Below are 10,382 nucleotides of genomic sequence, written 5' to 3' on the forward strand. Positions count from 1 at the left end.
TCTCAGAACCATTTTATATCTTTCACAATTATTGAGGATCTCCAAGGAATTTTCCCTTGTATGATTTATATCTGTGCACATTTACCATATTATAAATCGAAGATGAGAAACTTTTAAGCTTAAAACTTAAAACAGTAACAAACCTATTATATATCAACAAAACATTTTGTATGAACAACATGTATATTTTCAAAGAAAAAAGTAGTAATAAAGGTGGTATTGTGTTACATTTTTGCAAATCCCTTTAATGTTCTACTTAGGGAGGAATGATGGACTCTCATATTGGCTTCTTAATTCAAACACATGATATATTACACCATGCAGAGAAAATCAGAAGAAAACAGGCAAACAAAATCTTAATAGTCTTAGAAAAATAGTTTGGTATTGTGGACTCTATGAAAAGATTTTGATTTCCCCCAGTAATCCTTCAACTATATTGTGGGAACAAATGGCCCAAGAGATATAGAAATAATAGACATGAAATTATAAATGGAGACTATCTAAGTAAACAAATGAGAGGTTACCAGCTAAAGAAACAACTGGACAACCTTGTTATTTTCCTAGTTAGTGCAGCTCACTTGGGTCACAGGGCAGAACGGCCCCTCCCCCACTGCCTGTTCTCACTCTGATTATGGTGACTTATCTCCAAGGACACTGAGCGTTGCTTGGCAACCAGACCAGCTCCTCCATTCTCTCCCCCTCCAATGAATGCCTACTGCATTCCTGCTGTTCTGTCCTGACAGCTGCAGCTGTCTGCAGAGGTATGCCAGATACATTAAAATGGAGGGAAGCACAGTAATATTCAACATCCGACACCACATCAACTACTACCTCCAGCAGTTCGCAGATTCAACATTAGGTCTCTCTAGGTGTCCTTTGCTGACATCATACCTTTGTGATGCTGGGTTGTCAGTGGCTGCAAGTAGCACCTGAAAATCAAGGAGGATGAGGAAATGAGGGTGGGATGAGCCAGTCTGATTCCAAAGTTAGAGAAGTTGTGCAGTGCCCAGCAGGCACATACATCCCACTATTTAGTAAGTGTTATTATTGAAGAAGGAGGTGAAATATTCTTTTTTTCTTTATTTTTCTTTTTTGAGACAGAGTCTCACTCTATCGCCTGGGCTAGAGTGCAGTGGCATCATCGTAGCTCACTGCTGCCTCAAACTCCTGGGTTCAAGAGATCCTCCTGCCTCAGCCTTCTCAGTAGTCAGACTACAGGCACACGCCATCACACCCAGCTACTTTTCTATTTTTGGTAGAGACAGGGTCACAGGCTGGTCTCAAACTCCTGAGCTCAAGCTATCCACTCACCTCTGCCTCCCGGAGTGCTAGGATTATGTTAGGTTTGTTCCAGGTGGGAACCCGAAAAGTATGTATAGGACGGAATGGGGTTAATGTAAAACTTAGGCTTGTAAAACAATAGCCACAGGAGTCTGGAGAGTTGGGGGTTGTAAATCTAACAGCTGCAGCATTCTTATCCCCCCTGATAAGGATGAAGCTACCCCTCTCCCTTTTCTGTACAGGATGAGGCTGATGCAGGGTTCCCAGAGATTGATTGTTTTAAAAAATGTTATTACAGCAGCTGTTCTGGCCCAAGTACTCACTCCCTGCCAGGGAAGCTCTCTATAAAACCCAAGGCTTTCCCCTCCCTCGGGGTGGACACCTTTTTCGGCCTCCACCCATCTGCACCCAGATGCTCAAAATAAACAGCATTTTGCTACACCTGAGCCTTTGTCTCTCTCTCTCTCTCTCTCTCTCTCTCTCTCTCAATCAGCTCTGGACCTAACAGATTACAGGTATGAGCATCCAGCCTATTTTATCTTTTGAAAAGAAAAAAGTAACAACCACACACCCATTCACATGGCGATCCATAAAAAAGAATGTATCAATTGTTGGAAGGATTTAGAGAAACTGGAACACTTCTGCACTGTTGTTGGCAATGTGACATAATGCATGCCTTTGAAAAATAGTATGATAGTTCCTGAAAAAATTACAAAAAGACTTACCATACGATGCAGTGAAGGAGCTAAGGAAATTTCACCGCAAAATATGACTCCTTGCTGTAAAGAATATTTTGAATTAAAGGTCCTTAGAAATTGATAGGCCTTGGAAGAGGCTTTCCCTCCATCTGCATAACCAGATGAACTCATCAAACAGTACAATTGACTTATTTGTTATCTCAGTATATTGAAGGAAAGAAGATCAAGAATGCAGCGGACCTGGCCCAATCTGTTTTAAACATAATCCCTATCTCTCAGGTTAATTTAATTTCCGAAGAGAATCATTTACAAGTCAATCTGTTTCTCATCATCCATTCATTCTCCCAAGCAACTGTTCACCCTCCCTAGTAACCATTATTGCCCCTAAATAGAATTATCTACAATCCTCATCCTCCTCCCCCTAAAATGAGGATGTATAAACTTGTAGACCCCACTGGGAAACTGGGTAATCACTCTGTGATTCTCCCTGTGTGCACAGTAAATAAATTTGTAACCTCTTTCTCTTATTAACCTGATTTATTGTGATTTGATCTTTCAGCAAAACTTCATGGGGCAAAGGGGAAGTTTTCCTTTCTGCCACACAAAGCTGCACTTAATTTAGCAGCCCAAACTCTCTGAGTTCATGACTTGGTGGAGGAAATAGATAAACAGTCAATTTTATCACCATGAGAGATGAGGAACAAGAGGACTAGAGCACCGATTGTGACAATATTGAGGAGAGAATTGCTTCAATAATTGTGTATACGGCAGTTAGCAAACATTTTGCAAAGAAGGTGACTATTCTACCTCTCATTTGCTCATATTGTCACATTAAAATTGTATTTCACATTTATGACAGAAATGCAAAAACACCCAGCTACCATTTATTGATAGCTTACAGTGTATTGAGCATTGTGTCAAATTCTTACCCACATCTAATCCCCATTTACAAGGGACAAAAAAGAGGCCCTGAAGGGGCAGGCGTCTTGTCCATGATCACCCATGTAATGGAGATTGGGGCTCAGGTGTATATAATGGAGAATCTAAATCCAGCCTTCTTTTTCGAGAATTCTGCACTTATCCTATATTAAGGGGAGATCTCTGGAAGTTTAAGTAACTAGGGCCCAAGTATACATTTCATAAAAATCCCTTTCCTGGATTTGCCAGAGGAGGCAGCCTGAGAAATCATCAAGAGTCAGACAGTCAAGGATTATATTCCCACGAGAATTTAGAGCCAGGAAAACAACTGCATAGTATCATAGGAATTTGGCATAGTCTATCTGAAAAAACAAATGTGGGTATCCTTCAGCCCACAAAATTTTACCTACCAATATCTAAGACGGCCATTCCCAAACTTTTTATTTTCACTACATCTTTATACCTTTCAACATCATGGAGGACCCCATAGCATTTTTCTTTATATGACTTATGTCTATGAATATTTACCATATTTTAAATGGAAATTGAGAAAATTTCAAATTTAAGACTTAAAAAAGGTAATGTACCTATTATATATTAACATAACACACTTTTTAGGAGCAATAAGTATATTTTCCAACAAAATTTAGGAATAGAGGTGTCATTATTTTACATTTTTACAAATCCCTCTAGTGTCCTCCTTACCACAATACAGATGGGTTCTCATATCAGCTACTTAATTCAAATACTTGAATTATTATATCATACAGAGAAAATGAGACAGAAAAAGGCAAATACAATCTTAATGATCTTCAAACAGTACTTTGGAAATCAAGAAAAGATCTTGATTTCCCCCAGGAGTTCTGGAACTACATTTTGTGAACTATTGGCCTAAGAGATAGATAAATAATATATGTGAAATTATCTGAATATGCAAATGAGGGATTATTAATTAAAGAAAGTGTGGGATCTCAACATTGCTTTCCTTAATCTCTGCAGCTGCATTTGCCTGTGGCAGAGCAGCCCCTCCCCCACTGCCTGTTCTCACTCTGATCCATAATGACTCATCTCCTAGGATACTGAACGTTGCTTGGCAACCAGACCAGCTCCTCCATTCTCTCCCCTCCAATGAACACCTACTGCATTCCTGCTCTTTTATCCTCACATCTGAAACTGTGTGCCCAGGTACTGCAGATACTTTAATGTCTAGGAAATCACAGTAATGTTTGATATCTGATGCCACATAAACTACAAGCTCCAAGGGTTCATGGCTTGAACATTAGATGTCTCTACATGTCCTTTGCTGACATCACGTCTTTGTGATGCTGGGTTGTCAGTGGTTACTGTGAAGAAAAGCAATTATCACCTGAAAATCAAGGAGGATGAGGAAATGAGGATGGCATTGTCCAGTCTGATTCCAAGTGTGAGAAGTTGTGCAGTGCCCAACAAGTACGTACATCCTATTATTAAGCAACTGTCACTATTGAAGAATGAAGGACATATTAAAACACCAAGGCTCATTTTTTGTTTTTCATGAACATATAATTTAAATTCTTTCTGCAAGTCAGGCAATCCCAAAGTGGGGACAGTCATAAGGTTCTGCTTTAGATTTTTTTCTAAAGGCATTTTGACAGTCTGTGGTCCAGACCAGTGTCTCCACATCTGTTCCTTTAAGGGCCTCATGCAAGGGCTTTGCCATTAGTCCAAAGTTTGGGATCCAGATGCCACAGAACCCTGCCATTCCTAGGAATTTGCGCAGTTGTCCTAAGTTCCCTTGCTAATTTGGAATCCCAGATAAGTAACCGGCTGTTTCCAAATCTGTCCAATTGCAGGTTCCATGAGTGCCCCACTAAGCTCCCATCAAATAAGGCAGGAGAGCCTTTTTAAGCCCCTGAGGCAACACAGTCCAGGAGCACCACAAAGCCTCCCTAGTCCCAGGATCTTGCCATTCCAATGCACATTATCATCAATGGCACATAGATCCTACATGAATCTATCTTTCTGCACATCCCAGGGTACTGTCAGTCTATATGGCCTTCCATCATGGCCACTGAGAACGTCAGGGTTGCCAAAGTCAGTGGTGGCGGTGGTAAGAGCAGCGTTAGCTCCAGCAGTGGCACTCCTGGGCCCATGGTGATGAGCGTGGCTGCTTAGCCGCCGCCTGGCCCCCATCCCTGGCCTGGCTTGTGGAGCACTGTGCGTGGCTGGTGCTGGGCACCAAGGCAGCAGCCAAGGGGGGCCCTGGGCCACTTCTGCCCACACGGCTGGGAGTCCCTACTTGGAGTCCTGTGAGGATATTTGGATTGGAGCCCTGGTCTCCCTCCTTCATCATCTGAGTCCTGGACTTAAAGAACCATTTGCTCTCCTGGGGTTTCTTGCACCTGGAGCCCTTTGCAATCTTGGGCAGTGCTCTTTCCAATGTCCTTCCTTTTTACAAAAAGTACACTGATTGTACTTCATCCTGGGGCAACTTTTTTTTGCTGTTTCCTCTTGACTGTTGCAAAGGACCCTTGGTGGACACAGCTAGGTTTGGGGTTAGGGTTTCAGTTTGTGTTCTTCCCTAGCATTATATACTTCACAGGTGATATCAGCAAACTGTGAGGGATTCATGCCAATTGCCCCTTCCACACGCTGCAGCTTCCTCCATGTATCTGGAGCACTCTGCCCTGTAAGAGTCATATTAATCATGCACATATTTTCATGGGCCCCTGGATCTGCATCTGTATATTTCTGATATGCCTGATAGATGTGTTCCAAAAACTCAGAGGAATCTCCATTAGCTTTTTGTTGTCATTCTTGGACATTGTTTAAACTCTTCTGTCTAGGAACTCCTCCTGGAGGCCTGCCGGAATACAATTTCCATAATGATTTATCCTCATACTCAAAAGCGGAAGCAAATTAAGTGTCCATCAAAGGATGGATGTATAAACAAAATGTGGTACCTATATATGATGAAATTATATATGTGTGTGTGTGCGTGTGTGTGTGTGTGTGTGTGTGTGTATGGCACTTACCCTGTGTCAGGCACCATTCTTGGTACTTTAAACTTACAACAGTCCTAAGAGGTGAATGCCGTTCCCAGTATCATCCCCATTTTACACACAGGAAAAACTAAGTCACAAGAGCTAAAGTCACACAGAGCCACAGCCTAGCAGTCTAGTTCCTTTGTCCACACTCCTAACCTGAAAAAACCTAGACAGTGTTTTTCAGCTGGCTCTAAAGTAGTGCCTTAAATCCATGGATGGAGCATAGTAGTGATTAATGTAATCAATCTCCATTTATCATAATCAGCATATTTTAATGAAATAAAATTTAAAAGACTAGAATATAATTTTTAAAATACCAGTGTGCATTGCTAAGTGTAATGTTTCATAAAAATTTTCATTTCAGGCCGGGCGTGGTGGCTCATGCCTGTAATCCTAGCACTCTGGGGGGCCGAGGCGGGTGGATCGCTCAAGGTCAGGAGTTCGAGACCAGCCTGAGCAAGAGCGAGACCCTGTCTCTACTAAAAATAGAAAGAAATTATCTGGCCAACTAAAAATATATATAGAAAAAATTAGCTGGGCATGGTGGTGCATGCCTGTAGTCCCAGCTCACTCAGGAGGCTGAGGCAGTAGGATCGCTTAAGCCCAGGAGTTTGAGGTTGCTGTGAGATAGACTGATGCCACGGCACTCACTCTAGCCCAGGCAATAAAGCGAGACTCTTGTCTCAAAAAAAAATTTTTTTTCATTTCAGTCACATAAGTGTATGGGGGTGGGTCACCATATGAAAACATGTATACTGTGGGACTCAGAAAATATTGAAAAATGTGCAGTATGTCCTATTGTGTTTGGGGATTCTCCCTGGCCCTGGCACAAATCTAGTGGGTCTGAAGGTGATTTCATTCACTCATTCATTCATTCACTCATTCCACACACCCACAAGCAATGGCCATGGGCTGGACAGTTGTGAATAAGACAACAGTCTGCCACCCTACCCCCGGCCCCCATGGAGCTGACGTTTCAAATGTGTGAAGACACGTTAAGCCATTCAATTACATTTGCTGCTCAATCAAATCTTCAATAAGGGCAGTGAATGCACACATGGGGAGCCAGGAGAGCTGGAGACAGGAGCTCCATCCTGCCGGGGCCTGGGAAGGTGCCAAGAGGGAAGCAGAAGCAGAGCTGAGGCTGAGGGTCACTGCTGGACAGCTCTGGCTCAGCCCATGCTTCTTCCTCGAGGTCTGGTGTCCCCGATTTTCAGACTCACTCTTGAGATATTGAGATTTGTGTATGTGTGTGTGTGTGTTAAGAAATATTAGTTTATTTAATCAGTTTTCACAGCTGAATATTTTATTTCGCTCTTCATACATTCAATGTGATTGCAAGCTCAGAAGCCTAACTAGTAACAGGCATCTGTAGTCTGGAATCAGTACCCACTCCTGAAAGGAATGCACGTGCCTACTCACACAGGGCATCTTGGACACCATACTGTACTCAGTATATTGTATAGACATAGCAGAGACCAAGAACATTAAACGTCAAATATAAAGTAGTTCTTTTTTTTTTTTTGAAAGCAGTTTCTCACTTAATAGTGTGCCAAAAGAATTTTAACTAATTAAATAAAATATATTCTAAGTGAACCTAAAAATTACACTTTATAAACATAAAAATACTTTATTTTGGTATAATACATCAATCATATCTGCAAATAGAAAACCAAAACTATATATAAAATAGTATTTCTCACACAGCAACAAGAAGCACTTATGTAGTTATTTCTCAAAAGGGTCAGAAAAACTATTTAAAACCCACTAGGCCTAACTTATAACTTAGATATTCATACTTAAGCTATTCAGTGATTCCCTAATACTGCAAAACAAGCTTTCTTCTAGGGAGACAGTGGTTTCTTCAGGTTAACTGGGTAAGAACTGGACATATTTTTAAAAAGGGGAAATCAATTGATATCTCAGCATGAATCCTAAGCATGGTTCGGGGGTATGCTCATCAGTGGATTTTTCATCAGAAGTATGTATCCTAAAAGAAAAGTCTCACTTTGATTTAGAATTTTCCATCTCTGAGGTATTTGTAGCTTCTTTGAGACAAAGGCAATGTCTCAAATTTTTCTGTATCTCTATTTGGGGTAGGAACAGTGAGGCTGGCTAATACCCCTTCAGATTTCGTATAAACACAGCTCTGTCTTTTAGACAGTACTAGCCAAAGAAAACAAAAACTCGAGAGCTTCCAAGAGCAGTCTAGTGCTCACATTATACTTTTGTACTTGTGTGTATGTAAGTATAAAACAATGACGTTTGGACAAAGAAGCTTTGTAGTTATTTATTTTAAAGTTACAGTACTTAAAAACTCCTTGATAATAAATAGCTTGGATGTTTCCAGTCCTGCTTCCAAGCGTGAGCAACGGATGAACTTGTTTCAGGCTGAGGATGGGTTAGGGCAACTTGGAGCCAATTTGACTGTCATCAGTAGGCAGCCTGACCAACAAACCTCATCGATTTTCCTCTGCGAGTACTTTAACATGGAGTCCATCCCTTGGGCAGAGCCCCAGGTTTTCTTGAGCACTTTGCACTCCCTCTCGTTGGCCTGTTCCAGCTCCATCTTCATGTTACAGCGCACAAGGGCTTTGGATTCCTCGAGTACAACTGGATTACACGAGGCAAGCTCCTTAATTCAAACCATGACTTCCTGGGTGAAGGTCCCGGGCCAGAACACCTGGGAGACCAGGCCCTTGCCACACACGTCCTGTGCCGTCAGCTTCCGCCCGCTGAGCAACAGTTCATTTGCAGATGCTCCTCCCATAATCTTGGGAAACATAAGGATAGAACAGCCATCTGGTCTCTGTCCAAAGGTAGTATAGGGTGTTTGAAACCAGGCCTCTTCGTTAGCTCAGACCACATCACAAAGAGGCAATATGGATGCTCCTAGTCCAATGGCCAGGCCATTTACTGCTACAATAATAGGCTTCTTAAACTCAATGAAAGTACTCACGAAGTTTCTGATAGCTTCCGCCATTGTAGTGCTTTCTCTTTTTCTGTCATCTGTTAAACGTCGTATAAAATAAAGTCAAGCCCGCAACAGAAACCTCTGCCAATGGCGCTGAGCAGAACCAGCTTGCTGTCGTGGGCAGGGCGCTCTGGACTTCTTTCATCACCTCTGGATTTAGAGAGTTATTCCTTGATGATTTTGTGGATAACAAGATGTGGGTGAAGCCATCCTGCTTCCTGATGACAATATCTCTGTATCTGTAGGCACTTTCTGTTTGCCGCATACTGAAACGCAACCGCTCGTCAAAAGGCTGGTCTCTTCTGTCATCAATAAATCTCCTTTTCCCTGTAACAGATGTCTGTATGTTGGTTGTTCCATTGACTGTTAATGCATCCATGAACGCAGATGTACCTTTCCCGTTCACAGCTAAGCCCGTGGCTATGGCTGCAGTCACAGGGCCAGACACCTGAGGCGCTAGTGGGTGTATCCGGGGCCTGCTCCCCATCCTGGCCCGCTCTGCACTAGGGCCCAACAGAGCTCCCACTGGCTTCTCCGCTGCCACCTCAGACGCCACTGTGTCTTCCTGACCCTGCTCGACATGGTCCAGTTTCTCCAGGCTGTAGTTCTGAAAGCCACCCACTGCGGTCCTGCTCTTAATGGGGCTCTTAGGCACAAGTATCTTGACATCTGACTTTGCTAGGTCCATATTCTTCCTGCTCGAGAGAGATGGTGCTGTTTTTTTCCTGAACTTCTGGCCAGCAGCAAACAACTGGCTGTTTTTGGACTCGTGGTCTTTGCCAATCACTAGCAACTTAGGAGAGGTCTTAGAAAAGTTGCTGTTGGTGGATCTGGAAATTTGTTTCCTAGCACTGTTTGGAGAGGTCCTATTTGTTCTGGTTAATGTGCTTTCTTTCCACTTTTCGGTGTGGCGCCTGTTGAAATTGTGGATATATTCCTCACGGTTCACCAGGTGCTGCTCTGGCTCCCACGTGTCGTCCTCACTGTCATAGCCTTTCCACCGAACCAAGTACTCTGTCTTCCCTTTTTTGTTTTTCCTTTTGTCAACAATCCTTTCAACCTGACCTGAGCCAGCTGGTGAAGACGAACATAACCCAGTTCACTCCTTTTCCAACTCCTGTACACCCAAACTGCTGAGAATCGACAACCAGTACCACCCAAGAGTGGACTTTTCAGATCAGGAATCGCAGCCATTTCCCGTCTCCGGAGAACAATGACTCCAGATATTGAGATTTTAGTAAAGCCAGACAAAGGTTCGTGGGGCTTTAAATATAATAATTATGCATTGTGTATTAATATTATATATTATTATACATAAAATATATTAGATATCTTCATATACTGTATATTATATAGTATATCCTATAATGTCCATATTATATATATTATATAATAATACTATATTTATTGTGTATACATTATATACACATCTTAAATATTATATATACTATATTATCATAAATATTATATATACTATATTATCTT

At 42.0% G+C, this 10,382-nt stretch overlaps 1 pseudogene; it reads right to left on the bottom strand.

The window, feature by feature from the left end:
* Window positions 1-827: 827 nt before the first annotated feature.
* LOC123624174 lies at window positions 828-10,091 on the bottom strand (annotated as a pseudogene).
* Window positions 10,092-10,382: the final 291 nt, after the last annotated feature.

The sequence above is a fragment of the Lemur catta genome, chromosome 19 (genome assembly GCF_020740605.2).
Source record: "Lemur catta isolate mLemCat1 chromosome 19, mLemCat1.pri, whole genome shotgun sequence".
Lineage (NCBI taxonomy): Eukaryota > Metazoa > Chordata > Mammalia > Primates > Lemuridae > Lemur > Lemur catta.